The sequence below is a fragment of the Lactuca serriola genome, chromosome 1 (assembly GCF_051521515.1).
Source record: "Lactuca serriola cultivar US96UC23 chromosome 1, Lser_US96UC23_V15, whole genome shotgun sequence".
NCBI lineage: Eukaryota > Viridiplantae > Streptophyta > Magnoliopsida > Asterales > Asteraceae > Lactuca > Lactuca serriola.
Window position 1 is genome coordinate 168,132,500 of NC_136408.1, and position 18,705 is coordinate 168,151,204.

General features: G+C 40.5%; 1 non-coding gene across 1 annotated transcript; it reads left to right on the plus strand.

Annotated features, from left to right (window-relative positions):
- The first annotated feature begins 8,083 nt into the window (after window positions 1-8,083).
- Window positions 8,084-8,190, plus strand: LOC145080661 (small nucleolar RNA R71). Its single transcript, XR_013695254.1, has one exon. It is a non-coding gene; the product is annotated as a small nucleolar RNA R71 (small nucleolar RNA).
- Window positions 8,191-18,705: the final 10,515 nt, after the last annotated feature.

An 18,705-nucleotide genomic window follows, 5' to 3' on the forward strand; every position in this document is an offset into this window, starting at 1 on the left:
AGGCAGTGTACCTAGTCAGGTTATAGTATAGCTTGGGTAAGTCGGGTGTCGATCACAGGGAACGATGTTCTAATTAATTTACTTACTATTAAATTAACCTAATTTATTAACAAGTTTAAAAGGGGTTTTATCTGGTTTTACAAGATCAGATGAACTTAAATTCAAATTCAGTAATTAAAAACACACACTCTTGTTTAGTTTGAATACACTTCTCCCTTATGGCTAGCCAATGATTACGGATTGTTAAGTTGGTTTTTAGTTGTATTAGTAATTTAGTTCTAACTTTACCAATAATTAACTAATTCATGTCAAACCATGTATGTTCACATATAATTAAACACGAAATTAATTATGAATGTAAATATGCTATGTAAGATTTGTTGTATAAACGCAATTATGATCACAACACACATTGTGTAGCACAGCTAAGCTTTATTTATTCTAATTACTGACTAAGATTGGTCAATCCTAGCTCTAACAATTCAATGTTCACTAAATCATTAGGTAAACAGGTTCATGCAGTTTAATGGTCACTAAGCTATACAGAACATGCAATCAAGCAATTAGATAAACAAATAATAGCATGCTAGGTTATTCAAATCAAACACAAGCAATTTTTACCAACTAAACTTAATCCATAAACATATAACTATTCATAAGTTTAAAGCTTCATCTAGCTAAACAAGAGTAGCTAGATTCAGCTGCTCATCATAGCAACACAACTAAAAATAATGAAAGACATGTTCTTATTTAACTAAAATATAAACCTTCACTCCTTTTGGTGTTGAAAACCTTCTTCCAGAACCTTTCTTTCGCTCAAAATCGTCTTCTGGAACTCCTTCCTTCTGCCCAAGGGTGCCTCTATTCGTAATGGTCAATGATTTATATAGTTGCTGATATCCATAAATTCACGTCGTGAGTTGTAGATAACCGTGCCCGTCAAGGATTCCTTCACCCGCGTACATATCTTCTAGAACCAACGATTCACGTCGTGAATAATCCTTTTCCAGATTTACTTCACTTTTACTCTTTTAATTCCCAAAGTTTCTTTCTTTAACGCTTTCAGTCCCCTTTTCTTCAAAATGTCTTCTTTTTGGCTGTAAATAACATTTAAGCTCATAAGTACCATTATTCTAAACAAATTACTGACTTTTTAATAAAAATGTACTTAAATATTGCCTAAAAATAAGTATAAATATGACAATATCAAAATACCCCACACTTAGGCTTTGCTTGCCCTCAAGCAAATTTAAACTTAATCCTTGATTACTAACATCACATGGAACAATCCGACTCTAGCTCAGCCATTATGCCAAGACCTCAACGCATGCATTTGTGTCTAAAATTTTCCTAAAGTACCCCCCCATACTTTAAATACTCACAGTCTTCATAAACAAACGCCCACTTTTTTCGAACAATGCTCATTTTATGCAACCCTCCGAATCCATCCACAGAAAACCTCCTTATCCTCAAGGTATTTTTAGTTGAGCAACCTAAGCATACATAATCTAGAATTACAATCATTGATACCACTGTGGAGCTCTTTCGGAATTTTTCACTTCTTTGACATTTGATCTTTGATTTCTTTGAATTCACCACCTTATTTGATTTATGGTATCTTCAACTTTTGAATTTCTTGGAATTTTGATCTTTTGATCTTCACTTTATTTGCTCCAAAATTCTTCACAATTTTCTTGTATTTTTTTTTTATTTTTTTTAACATGTACCTCTCTTTTTTCACTCAAAACTTACATGCTTAAGCAGAGGCGCTCAACCTCAACCTTTATTGGTTAATGATAATAATTTTCCTGGATACATTTCAGGTTTAGGCTGCTAAACATATTGCATCCCTCAAACCAAGCGGGGTTATTTTTTTGTTCCATGATTTCAGTAAAATAAGGGAGGCCACAAATGCACTATAACGTATATTGGCTCAATTAAACATTTGAACTTTCATCGGATCATCCCACATAATACTAGCAATTATAGCTCAAATTATTATTACTAGATTCAATTATTAAAAATTCAAAATTTTCAAAATTTTCAGTTTTGACTATCAAATTCGATGGTTATCTAGCAATTTACTTTTTCTACCCCTACCCCACACTTATTTCATACAATGCCCTCATTGTATGCATCAAGTTTAAAGAAACTTAAAGAAAATGGAGAAAAAGGAACAAACTCCCCTGGGATAGTGGCGTGAACATCTCCAAAAGTTTGGAAAACGTGCATCTTGAATATGGACTCCAAAAATAGAAACTTGGTTCTTGAACTCAAAAAATAAGGAGTCAAAATAATGTTGAATATATTGACAAGAAGAATAGCATCAACCCATAGAAGACTAAAATGTCAAGGGCCTTGAATCTTGTAAAAATCTAATATTCACGACGTGAGTTCGAAACAATTCACGACGTGAGATCGAAACTGAGCGTATTCTGAAAACCTCTTGATAACTGACTCACGATGTGAATAATAAACGTTCACGTCATGAAAACTGGACAAGCAGAAAACATTGCTCAATTCTTCTTCTAATGTCTTATTGTATTAAGACTCTTCCAAAGTCATCAGTTTATGACTCTTTCGCTGACACTCCACTCTCTTAACTCACCCCACACTTATTTTCAAAATATGGGTCTCGACTCTCGGCATTAAACACTCCCGGCTAAAAACGTACGCATTCATAACTCGCTATCCCTCCTAGGCGCTCCTTAGCAATTTCTGAGAAACAATCAACAACGAAGAATAAAAGTAACATAATATTCAAAGTAGTTCTTACAATCCCATAAAAACAAACTAAAAACAAACTAAAAACCAATCAAACAAAATAAATAACGATCAATCATCCTCCTCATTTTCATGCGCTCCACTGGTACCAGCTCCATCACCTCCACGACCACCATACTCCGACCATCGTGGGCAAATCGGGTAATGATACCCTAAATGAGGCGGCTGCTCCACCCCAAGATGCCGAACAACATTCTACATCGTGCCGCCTATCTAATTCACACTCAACGATAACTGGTCAAAGTAACCAACCATATCACCCCCAAAAGGCGCACCAACCATGGAAGCAGGTGGGTGTATCGGCTGCCCGCAGTCTCCCCTTCCTCTCACGTTCCTGCGCCTCGGTCTCGGCTCTAGCAGGTTGATCGGCTGGCTGATCATCCTCATCATCACCCTCAACATCTGATGGAACTATGCCCCAATGCGATCCAAAATTTTTGACCACCCACATAGTTTCCAAAAATCCCATACCAAAGTCATGCTCGTCCACACACGTCATGGATCTAGTAATATCGGGAACAACTAAATGATAAGAACGGGCCAAACGAGTAACAAAATGCCCCCCACAAATGGGGCTCCCAGGGCGCGAACTCGCGGCAGACCCGACCAGAAAACGGGCTAGAAAATACGGGATGTTGCAACAGACACCAGTCTGTAAGATGCACCATAAGAAAAATAAGTTCTGCTTAGTCACTTTGTCGCCATGCCTCTTATGGTTGATGGAAAAGGTAATGAACAGGTGGAGTAAATGATGGATCGGGGACTGAATACTGCTCTTGGGAGATACTACGGAATTAAACATCCCGGAGGCAATGTTATGCCAAAAAGAATACCCCGTGACACCCTCCGCATATCGTCTAGCAGCCCCACTCAAAAACATGCCAAACTCGGGAGTCATAGCCTCCTGTCGATCATATAGTCCTACTCTCCAAGCAAACTCAACCAGGCTGCACTCCCGGTACTCTCTCCCCCCCCAATCGAAATACCAATGCCTGTGGCCAATGTGGATCTTGGACCATTTCCTGAAATGTCACCGTTGCGAAAAACTCGACACAAAACTCCTTGTAGACCCGCTCTTGCACTCGGAACAGATTCTGCCAACCAGAACAGGTAAACAAATACCCATCTCTAATGAATATCTTTGTCAAGAACGGGCCCACCCGGTCTACGAGCCCTACTTCCTTCAATCTTGTCCAATTGACTGTTGGAGCAACTGCAATTTCCCTGTTGTAAAGCCACCCCAATCTGTTGTTCCAACGGGTCAAAACATCACGGGCCGTTGTTGCGGGAAAATTGTAAAAAGGGTGCAAACCCGCAACCCCAGCTGGAACCTCTCTTCTTGGAGCCATTCCTGCAAAAACACGGAAAAACAGCCAAAACAAATATCCACAAATTAAACATAGAAGAAAAATGAATTTTGTTCAGCCCCAGAATTCACGTCGTGAATCATGTAAGATTCACGTCGTGAGTTCGCAACCGTAGAAGGCAGAATCGTACCCATCGGGGAGAAATCCAGTCAAAATATCCTTGGGTTTTACTCCTATACTACTTCCAAACACTTAGCATGAACATTCAAAGGTTATTACGAACTGTAAAGAATTAATTTCTTCATTTAACAAACCCTAACCCTAAGTTCCTCTACTAGAGCAAAAATTAAACTTAATAATCAATAATTAGTACCTTTGTTGGAAGTATTACGTAAGCACAAGGAAGATTAGTGGATTTGTCGGCTAAAATCGCAGCAATGGGGACCAAGGGGGGGGGACCAATTTCTGCTTCCACTTCGTGAACAATAAACAATTGAAAGGGTTTACTGGTTTCCAGGGACTTATTATGTGGTCCCGTACTTTTAAAAATTCACGTCGTGAATAGTGTCTGGGCTTAAGTTTGGGCCATGTACTCACGGACTGATCTTGGGCTTGCCAGTCTAATGGGTTAAGCCATATCATGGATTATGTGTCCGGTTCATTCACAATTCACATCGTGAACGGCTAACTATTCACGTCGTGAATTATGTCTGGAAAATCAACTTTTGACTTTGAACTAAGTTCTCAATTATTACTACTTCCGTTTTAAGGTCCCTACAATTTGTTCTAATAGAGTTGGATGACTTGATCTAAGTTTTTAAAACTAAAATGCAAAAAGAAAAAGAATTTTTTTTTCAAACCAAACTCGGGTTGCCTCCCGAGAAGCGCTTCTTTTTTTTGGAGTCTTGAGCTGGACTCCGTGCCTCCTACGTTGAGTCCTCGGAAGAATCCACCACTAGGATCTTTTGTTCCTTGAATCGGCTCTTGTAAGCTTGAACTCGCCTTTTATATGCCTTCTTTGAATTTTCTTTTTAACTTTCTCCTCTTCTTCAAGCTTGCGTTTTGTGCCCTTAGTTTCTTCCTTGCACCTCATCGCATCCTCCTCCACTTTCACCACCGGCTTTGTCACTCTTGAAGTGACCTCCTCTTCATCACTTGTCATCTCCTCATCCTCTTTGCTCACCCAAGAAGGTGGACTTTTGTAAGCTATGACTTCAACCAAAAATGGAACAGATGCTCTAGGTTTTGTTCTTTTGACTTGATGAACTGCCTTGATCTCTTCTTCCATAAGCTTCTCCAATTCTTCTAGTTCATTGTCTTTGTTAATTGTGAACACCTCTTCTTGAACATGTTCCTTTGGGAAGCCATCTTCTATCCCAAAAACTTCTTTTTCATCTCCAACTCTCAAGGTGAGCTTAGACTCGCGGATATCAACAAGAGCTCCAGCAGTGTTAAGCAATGGCCGGCCAAGGATAATTGGAACATCGGGATCTTCCTTCATATCCATTACTACAAAATCTATTGGAAAAACAAATTTTCCAATTTTTACCAAAATATCCTCCACTATGCCCCGGGGTTGTGTCACTGAACGGTTCGCCATGTGAATCATCATTTTTGTAGCCTTCATCTTCTGAATTTCCAACTTTTTATAAAATGAAAAAGGCATCAAATTAATGCTAGCCCCAGAATCAGCTAAAGTATTAACCTTCAATTTATTACCAAACTCACACGGAAGAGTGAGACGTCCAGGATCCCCCATCTTCTCTGGTGTCTCCTCAGCACAGCTTTTGAGCTTTGTTCACTTAAAACCACCTTAGACTGCTTCCTTAATTGCTTGCGAGTGTCTATCAAATCTTGCAGTAATTTTTTATGCTCGGGTGTTTTGGATAAGGACTCGACAAAGGGAGTATTAATCGGGATCCCCTTCACATGATTGACAAACTCTCTATGCTCTCACTCCAGTGGACTAAGGGTAGCTTGGGAAGGAAAAGGCAAAGGCGGCTGATAAACCGAACTAACTGTAGAATTTTGTTGTTCATGACGGGCCCACGTCGTGAACATATAAGGTTCACGTCGTGAATTCTAGAACTCAGCAGCTTCATGATTTTCGAGCTTGATCTTCTTCATCTTTTGATCGGGCTTCTGTGGTTCTTCTTCCAATGCTTCCAGGAACTCCGAGATGGCTTCTTCTTCGGTGTCTATGGCCATTACATGAGATTGGGTCTTCGTTTCGGTATTTTTCGGGGATAACTTCTCATGAACTAGAGTGGCTAGTTGACCAAATTGTACTTCAAGGTTATGGATGGAGGCTTGCTGGTTCTTTATCAAAGTTTGTTGTTCTAGAATGGCAGAATTAGTGGCATCGTGTCTCTTTTCCGAAGCTTCCATAAATTTCATTAAAATGGTCTCTAGGTCGGGTTTCTTCTCGGCTGGTGGCTGCTCCTTTTGATAAAGGCCTCGACCTGTCTTCCTATACTTCTCTTCTTTTTGCTTCTTATACTCCTCATATGGCAGCCACTCCTTCTTCGGTTTCCTCCAGTCCTCATCAAACTTATCCCCACTAGAGTAGCACACTTGAACCTTTCTGTTCCCATATTCATCTACATTGCAGTCCTTTGTAAAGTGTGGACCATTGCATCTCTCACAACCCACTCTTATGGCATATATCGACTGGTCCATCTGTGTTATCCTGCGGTCCATATTATTCAGCATGGCCATGACCGCTGCTATTTCTTCAGTTTGGGCCCCTCCTCCGCCTTGGATTCCATCTTGCCTTGATGTGCACAAAAGTACTCACTAATTTTAATATTTATAACCTAACAAAATTAACTAACTATGCACTTATAGGTAGTGTACCTAGTCAGATTACAGTATAGCTTGGGTCAGTCGGGTGTCGATCACAGGGAACGGTGTTACTAATTAATTTACTTACTATTAAATTAACCTAATTTTTAACAAGTTTAAAGGGGGTTTTACCTGATTTTACAAGATCAGATGAACTTAAATTCAAATTCAATAATTAAAAACACACACTCTTGTTTAGTTTGAATCCACTTCTCCCTTATGGCTAACTAATGATTACGGATTATTAAGTTGGTTTTTAGTTGTATTAGTAATTTAGTTCTAACTTTACCAATAATTAACTAATTCATGTCAAACCATGTGTGTTCACACATAATTAACACAGAACTAATTATGAATGTAAATATGCTATGTAAGATTTGTTATATAAACGCAATTATGATCACAATACACGTTCTCTAGCACAACTAAGCTTTATTTATTCTAATTACTAACTAAGATTGGTCAATCCTTGCTCTAACAATTCAATGTTCACTAAATCATTTGGTAAACAGGTTCATGCAGTTTAATGGTCACTAAGCTACACAGAACATGCAATCAAGCAATTAGATAAACAAACAGTAGCATGCTAGGTTATACAAATCAAACACAAGCAATTTTTACCAACTAAACTTAATCTATAAACATATAACTATTCATAAGTTTAAAGCTTCATCTAGCTAAACAGGAGTAGCTAGATTCAGCTGCTCATCATAGCAACTAAACCAACACGGCTAAAAATAATGAAAGACATGTTCTTATTTAACCAAAATATAAACCTTTATGCTTTTTGATGTTGAAAACCTTCTTCCAGTACCTTTCTTTCGCTCCAAATCGTCTTGTAGAACTCCTTCCTTCTGCCCAAGGGTGCCTCTATTCGTAATGGTTAAGGATTTATATAGTTGCTGATATCCATAAATTCACGTAGTGAATAGTAAGAAATTCACGTCGTGAGTTGTAGATAACCATGCCCGTCAAGGATTCCTTCTTGCCTCGGGTTGTGATATTCGTGAGAATGATTCGCGAATTCTTCAATTAGCTCCTTGACCTCCCTTGGATTTTTCTTTGTCAACGGTCCTTGAGAATCAAGGAGTTGTCTTGTCATCACATTGACCCCATCATAAAAGATTGACATCTCTTGCTGCACATTTAGGTCATGTTGAGGGCAATTTCTGAGCAAGCCCTTGTACCGCTCCCATGCTTCGTATAGTGACTCCCCCGGCTGTTGCTCAAAGTTGGCTATTGCCTTCTTGAGTTTGGCTATCTTGGATGGCGGGCAAAACTGGTCCAAGAATTTATCACGCATTTGAGCCCAAGTGGTGATTGTACCCGGTGGGAGTGCTTTTAACCACTCCTTAGCAGCTCCTTTGAAAGTGATGGGAAGCATCCTAAGCAAGACTGTTTTTCTGTTGACATTTAGGACATTGAAGTAGTCCGCAATGTCATTGACTTCATCAAGATGCTTAAAAGCATCCTCATGATCTTTCCCGAAAAATGGGATTTCCTTCAGGGTAGTCAATATGTGTCCCTTCAGCTCGAATGTGACAGTGGCAGGTATTGCGGGTTGGACTAAACCGGGACCCACATCTTCTCGGATCCGCTTCTTGTAAGCTCCCATGGACATTTCTTCAATTGCTGCCATCTCGTTCCTTGGCTCGTTCTCGGGTTCGCTCGTGTGTTCTTCAAATTCCGGCTCGGTATCGTATTCGGACTCGGTTTGGACGGGTGTCTGATCCAAGTGCTCAATATTGCTCTTGTGCCTCGCGGATGAACTTGACTCTCCTGTCTTCTTTCCTGACTTCCTTGAAAAAGCTGACTTCAATTCTTACAAGGGCGTCTTTTTCTTGTGAATTGCAGACTCGGGATCTTCAAGTGGTGGCACCAAGGGTGTGTTTAAGCCTCTGGTCATGAACTCCTGCAACTTGCTAAACTAAAAACGTAAAACTGGACTAAAATAAGAAAAACTAAAAACTGAAATCTCAGCTTTCACGCCGTGAGTTTATTAAAACTCACGTCGTGAACTCTGTGACAGAAACATAAAAAAAAATAAACTAAGCTAAGCTAGCAAAAATAAATAACCAATTAACCTTTTTGCAGATTTTATTCCACAAAAGGGGCGATTAATCTAATGCAACTAAATAAACTAATAATCTAAGCCGTTCCCCGGCAACGGCGCCAAAAACTTGATGTGCACAAAAGTACTCACTAATTTTAATATTTATAACCTAACAAACTTAACTAACTATTCACTTATAGGCAGTGTACCTAGTCAGATTACAATATAGCTTGGGTAAGTCGGGTGTCGATCACAGGGAACGGTGTTTTAATTAATTTACTTACTGTTAAACTAACCTAATTTATTAACAAGTTTAAAAGGGGTTTTATCTGGTTTTACAAGATCAGATGAACTTAAATTCAAATTCAGTAATTAAAAACACACACTCTTGTTTAGTTTGAATCCACTTCTCCCTTATGTCTAGCTAATGATTACGGATTATTAAGTTGGTTTTTAGTTGTATTAGTAATTTAGTTCTAACTTTACCAATAATTAACTAATTCATGTCAAACCATGTATGTTCACACATAATTAAACACATAACTAATTATGAATGTAAATATGCTATGTAAGATTTGTTGTATAAACGCAATTATGATCACAATACACGTTCTCTAGCACAGCTAAGCTTTATTTATTCTAATTACTAACTAAGATTGGTCAATCCTATCTCTAACAATTCAATGTTCACTAAATCATTAGGTAAACAAGTTCATGCAGTTTAATAGTCACTAAGCTACACAGAACATGCAATCAAGCAATTAGATAAACAAATAATAGCATGCTAGGCTATTCAAATCAAACACAAGCAATTTTTACCAACTAAACTTAATCCATAAATGTATAACTATTCATAAGTTTAAAGCTTCATCTAGCTAAACAAGAGTAGCTAGATTCAGCTGCTCATCATAGCAACACAGCTAAAAATAATGAAAGACATGTTCTTATTTAACTAAAATATAAACCTTTACTCCTTTTGGTGTTGAAAACCTTCTTCCAGAACCTTTCTTTCGCTCCACATCGTCTTCTGGAACTCCTTCCTTCTGCCCAAGGGTGCCTCTATTCGTAATGGTCAAGGATTTATATAGTTGCTGATATCCATAAATTCACGTCGTGAATAGTAAGAAATTCACGTCGTGAGTTGTAGATAACCGTGCCCGTCAAGGATTCCTTCACCCGCATACATATCTTCTAGAACCAACGACTCATGTCCTGAATCCTTTAAGTCTCATGTCGTGAATAATCTTTTTCCAGATTTACTTCACTTTTACTCTTTTAATTCCCAAAGTTTCTTTCTTTAACGCTTTCAGTCCCCTTTTCTTCAAAATGTCTTCTTTTTGGCTGTAAATAACATTTAAGCTCATAAGTACCATTATTCTAAACAAATTACCGACTTTTTAATAAAAATGTACTTAAATATTGCCTAAAAATAAGTATAAATATGGCAATATCAAACCACATGAGACTTGAAATCATTCAAAAATACTCCTCCCATGAGTTTACGGCAGTAAATTCATGGGGGATGTGGCCTCCCAATCGTGAACTCACTTAAAGTGAGTTTTAGGAGAGTAAACTCCCTATCTAAGCCATACACACCCTTAAATGTTACCCGGGACACCCCTAACACTTAATCAAAGTGTTTTTCGCACTTTAGGATGCGTATAATTGTTTAATTAGTATTATATGTACTAATTGTATGAAAACATATGTTATCATATGTTAATAGGTCACTAAGTGTGTTCAAGTCTTTACTTGACACCGAGCACCCAATCGGCACCTTCGTTCGATCCACTTACAACAGGTGAGTTCATACCCCTGAATTAACCTTTTTAAATGTTTTTACATGTTTTATGGGGGGGGGGGGGGAATACAAGTTAAACATGCCAGTTATCATATCAATCACATGTGACTGATAACCCGCATGCACAAGGATTTATTACACTGTCAACTGTTTTACCAAGTATGATACTATAAATGGTTTTCTAAAATGTATTCACTTGTTCAAATCTCTTACTTATATTGTTTTATCAATGTTTCATTAAAACTTTTTTATGAAAGGTTTCCAAAGGATTTCTAAAGGTTTTCAAACTTATTTTACAAAAGAATACCAAGTCGTGATTTTCTTTAGTATAAAGGTTTTCCAAAGTTTTCATCAAGGTTTTCTTCCATGATTTGATACTCCTACTTGTTAGATACCACTGCTTCGTTATGCTTTTACTTAGTAATACACTTATACTTTTTAAACGCTTCTACTTCGAGAAATACTACGTCGTAAGCGTTCCTACTTCATTACCGCTTCTATTTCACGAACCGTTCCTACTTCATTTATCCTACTACTTCGTAAACGCTTATACTTTATTGACACTTACTTCGAGAAACGCTTCTACTTCTTGAAAAACTTCTACTTTGTTAACACTTCTACTTAGTTAAATGCTTCCACATCGTTAAAAGCATGCCTATACTTGTATGGTTATATAAGTGATGTTTAAAGGACTTAGGAAGGCTAGTCACCCTATTTCCTTTTCCTCGTTTGGATGTGGTCTGGTGGGATCGGATATCCATCCGAAGGTCGTTTAATCATTTATTATATATCATATATACATGTATAGACATGAAGGTTTACATCGGTCGGTTTAGTTATGAGTCTCTACTACTAGTCCAACACTTTCATCCGAATTCACTGTTTGGGATACATCTTCAGGACGCGGCCTTCTCCGTTGTCTAGTTGGTAACCAGAGTCTCTTGTAGGGAGAGCGGACATTGTGTGTGTAGATCTATACGGGATTGACACCCCCGCACCCTGACTGCTAGCTACCGTCCATGGCCTACCAAGCTAAGGGGTGATAAATGTCATACTTACATCGACGCTTGTAGGGCGTCAAGTACTCTAGTGTCGATTAGTATGGTTACGAGTATCCCCAAGTTACCTTATAATTCATGGTCTTAAGGTAACTGTATTTAACACTGTATGCTGGAAACACAATCTTAGAATTACACTGTTTTAGACCTTGTCAGCTGTATCTTTTATTTGATATTGAGTAGGGTCTGTATTCACTATTTTAGACCGTGCTAGCTGTATCTTTCATTTGATACTATCTAGGGTCTGCATTCACTGTTTTAGACCTTTCTAGCTGTATCTTTCATTTGATACCGTCTGGGATTTGTGTCTCCTTTTGTTAGACTGAGCTAGGCGTGTTGTTCAGTCGATACTCTCCTAGAGTCTATGATTCCTTTTGCCTTAGTCAGCAGTCTTCACTATTGAGGCATATGTTATTTTCCCTGATAATCTCCTACTTTCTTTAAAAATCAAATGCCACACTTTGATAATGATAGTGTTAAGGGAAAAATTACTTTTTATAACATAACTCCGTCCAGTCTTGGTAGAAGACTGCTTTTCATAAAGAAAATATAAGATTTTCTGGAAAGGACTCTTGTAACATCCCGAAATATCAAGAGTAGAGTTGAAGGGATAAAAGAGTAAATTGGGAAAGAGTGACTCGGCGAGTCCATGGATGGATTCGGCGAGTGGAGTCGCGACTGGGTCGCGTGCTAAGTAGCCGACTCGGCGAGTCAGTGAGGAGGACTCGGCGAGTAGGCGCTGAGTGGAGAAAACCCTAATTCTCGGGGTTGAGCCCTATATAAAGAACATTATGTCTCCTTTTCAGCCTCCTTATCACCCCTTGAGTCCCAGAAACCCTAATTTCGAGGAGAAACACCATGGTTGAGCAAATTGGAGCTTGGAGAGGTGATTGTTGAAGAGATCCTAGAAAAGAAGAGGCTTGGAGCAAGGGGCTTTGCTTGGAATTGAGTTTCATTGCAGTTGGGGCGTCCTCTTGGAGGTAATATCTCGTTTTTGAGCTGCTATTTCTTTAATGCATCATTCTGGGGGTGTTAGAGACCATATCCTTGGAAGTATTAGAGTCAAGAGGTTAGATCTGAGGTTGCTACCTCATATCTGGAAGGGAGAAGGATCAGAGAGCATGAAAGTCCCTATTTGTGAGTGATTGATGTAGCTATTTTGTCCCAAACCCAAACCCTAGAGTGAAAATGCATAGATCTCTTTGGATTCACGTAAAGTTTGCCACTTTACGTGATGGATGGGTTGTAGGAGGCTAGATCTATGTTTTGGATCAATTGCATGGCCTGGAGTGCTTCTGTATGGATTCAGACCGGTGGTACTCGGCGAGTCACATGGGTGGACTCGACGAGTTGCTTGAAGATAAGCTGGAACTCAACGAGTTGGAAGAACAACTCGGCGAGTTGGATGAAGATGGCCTGGAACTCGGCGAGTAGGTTGAAGATAGCCTTAAACTCGGCGAGTCTGTTGTTGGACTCGGCGAGTCTTGTCGAAGAGTCCCAATATCTTCTGGTCGAGTTGAGAATCGGCGAGTCAAGGGATGACTCGATGAGTTGTGTGCGAGTGGACTTAGAGTTGTTGGACTCGGCGAGTCTCGGGGTGACTCGGCGAGTTAGGTCGCGGATTGAGTGAAGTTCTGATTATGGGAACTCGGTGAGTCATAGAGTTGACTCGGCGAGTAGGGTCAGTCAGGGGTTGACTTTGACTGAGGACTTGATTTTGACCAAGGGTTGACCGTTGACTTTTAGGGTTTGGTCGGCGATGTGGCCTTTGGGCCAAGAGAGGGGTAAAATAGTCTTTTACCCTTAAGAGGGTTCCATGAGAGGATTGATTCTTGTCTCGAGAGTTATATTCATGAGAGTATTGGCCTTACGTGTTAGGCGGTGGCGAGTTCGAGATTTAAGTGTGGGGATATCTGCTTTCTGCTTGCCAGGTGAGTCTCCTCACTATACTTTACCTTGAGTAGGTAACCAGAGTTATGTGACAGAGTATTTGTATGCTATGTATGCTATGTGTTGTACTGCATTATTTCTATGTGATTTATGTTGTGCATGTTGCAGAGTTGGAACCGAAGGGTTCCTAGAGTTAGAACCGGAAGGTTCACAGAGTTAGAACCTGAGGGTTCACAGAGTTTGGGTGCACGGACCCATAGAGTTATAGCCTCGAGTGGCTTATATGTGTTATGTGTGTGGTATTTTGGGGAACTCACTAAGCTTCGTGCTTACAGTGTTTTGTGTGATGTTTTGCATGTTTCTTTCAGTATCACGGGACAGCACCGGCTTGATTGTACACACCAGAGAAAGTGTCATGTTTTGGAGGATCCTGGTTTTCTATACAAGCGAAAATGGAGTTATGTTTTGTAAATAAGATTTTTAAACAAGTGTTTCTAAGAATTAAAACGTTTATTTTAAATGAAAATTTTGTTTGAAATTTTCGGTGTTACAAGTTGGTATCTGAGCCGTGGTTTGAGGGATTCGGATGCGCCTTCGGGTAATTCTGGACTCAAACTGAGGAAGTAAGAAAAGTTTTCAAAGAAATAATTTTCTAAAGCGAATAAGAGTTCAAAGAGAAAACAAGAAAGAGCAGTGTGTACAATCAGCTAGAGCCCGAACGGTGATTTCCCAAAATACCCTTACTTTTGTGTTATGAGATATTATGATGCACTTTATGAGATATTATTGCATGCTAGAGACAGGCTAGGTATTTCATATATTAGGACTAGAGTGGCCTGATTTGTGATGCCTTAGCCTAGGAATTGCTGTGATATGCGATGTGCTTTTGAGTATGTGATGAGTGAGAATATTTGATTGGAATCCTTTAGGGGATTTGAGTAGAGGAGTAATCTAGGGGAGATACCTAGATGAGTACTGTGGTACTTGGAGAAAGAATAGTTAGAGCCCGCAAGGGGAAGAGTTGCAGAGTTCGGTGGTACTTCCGAGGATGAGCAGAGCAAGCGGAGTTATCACCCAGAGTAAGTCATATATATTCTTCGATGCTCGAATGTTGCTTGCTTCATGCTTTGTGGAACTCTCGATGAGGGGAGTCAGCTACCAAGCGAATATGACGATATTCAGGAGGTAGATGGCTGGCATCATTAGGAGCTCTTCAGCAGCTGATGGCAGAGGAGTGTGGGAATCTGAGATGAGCCTAGGGGGTAACCTTAGCCAGATGAGTGCACTGGCAGGGTAGAGAATTTCGCTGGGGAGCGAGCGTGCGACGGAATTGGTGAACGAGAAGGTCGAGCAACTACTTAGGAGCTCCGAGATTATCCGTGTGGAAAGTATGGGTAGATGTGGCAGGTAGTATGGGCCCGTACTATTGAAAGCAGAGGACCCATACTTGATACAGGGAGTATTCTGAAGGTTCTAACGAGCATGTTAAGGAGTGATGTGTGGTTCGAGTACCATACATCGGAGCAGATTGAGGAGTGATGTTATGGTTCGAGTACCATACATCGGAGCAGATTGAGGAGTGATGTTATGGTTCGAGTATCATACATTGGAGCGGATTGAGGAGTGATGTCATGGTTGAGTACCATACATCGGAGTAGATTGAGGAGTGATGCTATGGTTCGGGTACCATACACCGGAGCATATTGAGAAGAGATGTCATGGGATGAGTACCATGGTTCGTAGTGAATGATGCTTGTGGTTCTCCGGTTATCCGGTCACGATTGATGAGGTAGAGATTGGACGCTATGGGTTTTAGGCCTGTAGGTCATGATTGAGTTTGGAGAGGCGTCCCTCGAAAGGGAAGTCGAGAGCCTATCAGAGTATTTTGGTAAGGAGTTAGAGGGAGAGGAGAATTTCGGTCTGAGTTGAGCAATCAGTCGGTAGAGGAGAGGTCACCTTCTATGTGAGTGGTGGTATTTATGTTCGTGTGCGGAACATGAGAGGCCTGATGTTTTAGTTTTGGGGTTTGGGGGTAAACCCTGTAGGTCGTTATTGATGATGATTTCTCCCAGAGTATCAGGTAGCACGTGTGCCGCGAGGCAGTGATTTATCATGAGCAGATAGTCAGTTGGAACTGAGATAGTCGAGGACCACACTACACCTATTTGAGTATAGTAGGATGTATTTGTTGGATAACGTGTCTAAGTCCATAACTATTTCGGGCTTGTACTTGACCCGACCCGGCATGGTCCATTTGGGTTGCATGGCACCATGCAATTGGATAGACTAAATGAGAGAAATAACACTTGGAGATTATTAATATATTATAAGTTCTAATATATTAATAATATTATTTGATTAGTTGATCAAAGAATTAATTTGGAATTAATTAAGTGATCAAAGGATAACTAATTAAATATATGGGTTGATTATGTAAATCATCCATATCTTGTATAGTGGGCTAAGAGGCTCCATGGATTATCAAGTTGGGCTCTACCCATAGGATACTCCATGGATGCTCCATGGGAGTTACAAACCCATGGGTCATGGAAATGAAGAGTCATGACACATTAGGGTTTACATGGTGTAACCCTAGATGTGTCAACACTATATAAGAAGCATATTCTCCACCAAAAATCGGCACTACTAAGGAACTAGAGGGCTTGGCCGATTTTGAGAAGTGTGTGTTATCTCAAGAGTCTTTCCAAGAGCATTTGGTGTTGTGTGAAGCATTTGAGGCATCACACTTGGGGTGCTAGGCTCACAAGGTTTCAAGGAACACAAGCAACAACAAGGTAAGTTATTCTATCTATGATAAAAGTTAAAATTGTTCCCCATGTATGCTAGATAGGAATATAACCTTGGAATTCAACTTTGCATGATAATTAGACAAACATAGATCCAAGGTTATTAGGGTTGCATGTACACTTAGGAAGTGTTAGAATGCTCAAAACCCATCAGTATTGTAGTGGTATCAGTGGGGAGTTCAGTCAATTTTAGCAGTGCAGAGAGTTTTCTATCTATGTTGGGTGTTGAATATGGGAGTGGGTCCCTGTTCTTGGGATGATCCCGGTGTTGGAGCGATGTTTGATGAGTTGAGGTGAGGGGTACGATGATTTTGTGGTTCGGTCTATGAGCCAGGGATGTTATTGAGTAGTTGAGTTGTTTGGTACTAGATTGGTACGAGATTTGGAACGACTAGAGGCAGTCGTGGCGAGAAGTTCTTGAGGAGTTCATCTGAGGATCAGAGTTATGAGATCGATTAATTTCCTTAAAGGGGATTATCGGATGTTGCGTAGCACTTTCCAGGGGCAGGTGCGTTATTGCTGGTGGAAATAGTTCGTGAGGTTGTTGATGTGTCAGATAGTGATGGTTCGAACCCTAAGTGGGGGAGAACCGGGTGGTTTATTGAGAGAACCAGAGATTTGTGCAAGAGCGGTTAGGGGTTGGATGCAGAACCTGCGGCTTGAATTCATGAGATCAGGGTCATTGGTGATTAAGGAAAGGTGCAGGGCGAGATAATGCATGTGATATATGTCTAAGAGGAGGATGGGTGTCTCCGCGGCGGGTGGTCAATGATCAGGAATCTGATGGTGGTCAGAGTCGTCTCGAGTGGAAGGCTCGTAATGATGGTATGGGCAGTTGAGAACTTCTGGGTTGAGATATGGGTAGCCGATTATCGAGTAGCCAATTCCCGGGCTAGGATGTGTATTCTTGCTTGAATTTTTTTTAGCAGTAGTGGAAAGGGTTTCGGAGGATCATCAGTGTGTTCTGAAGGGTTAGCACCTTCCTTGTATTCCAATTGAGTGTTTGGATGCACTGAAGTTGCGCATCGTGTGATATCAGAAATTATTATGGGATTCAGAGGAAATGTATTGTCGTGAGTGTATGGTATTGGGAGTAAGGGAATCAGTGGTTGTGGCAGGATCTTGTGATGTTCTGTTGGGATATTCCGAGGTATCCGGGTATGATACCTTTATTTCGGAGTTACTCCTGAATCTTGAGTTGAAACGAATTGTGGTGTATCAGGTATCTACGGATCTAGTGGGAGCCCTTCGAGTATGGGCATCCAGGGAGATTATTAAGAGCGTGGATCTTCGCAAGGGTGGGCATTTTGATATGTCGATTGCTTCCAGAGTCTGGAATGTGTATTCGAGTCGAGTATGGGTAGCTGCCTGTGATAGTCTGCGGAGCATAAGCTAGTGGAGTTAGAGAGTGTCGTGATACTGCGGGGAGCCGTAGTACTCACTAGTCAGAGGGTGTTGTGATACTACGGGGAGCCGTAGTACTCACTAGTCAGAGGGTGTTGTGATACTACGGGGAGCCGTAGTACTCACTAGTCAGAGGGTGTTGTGATACTGCGGGGAGCCGTAGTATTCACTAGTTAGAGGGTGTTGTGATACTGCGGGGAGCCGTAGTACTCACTAGATGGCAAGAGAATGTGATGATGGAATGATCTCCGATCAGTGTATGATGTGGAAGAGTTTTGGGCTTGAGTAGCCCTAGTATTGAGTTCTGGAGTCTGGGTGTTGAGCCGGGGGCGAGACTAGGGTCTCCGTCTCTGTCGGGAGATGCGGCGAGATGCGCAAGGGATATGCGCAGCAAAAACCAGAGATCAGAGTTGAGACGATCCTCGGTTGGATTGTATTTTCTCGCATGAGGAAAAGAGAATTTTGTGACTTGCGTGCCCCTGGGCCGGGATAGTGGTCACGGGGAGGAAGTTAGCGGGATATTTGGATCATGATATGGGTGACCTTTGGAGGCTCAGCTGTGGAGTCAAAAGCTGACATGGTGCTCAGTCTCGAGGAGAGATATGAGAAATGAGCTAGAGCTTATCATGATGATGTCGGAGGACACTTTAGAGTGAGCGAGCGATTCAGACGCTCGAAGACATGCTTCGGGCATGTGTATTAGATCTCGGAGGGAGTTGCGGCACGTATTTATCTTTGGTTGAGTTATCCTATATCA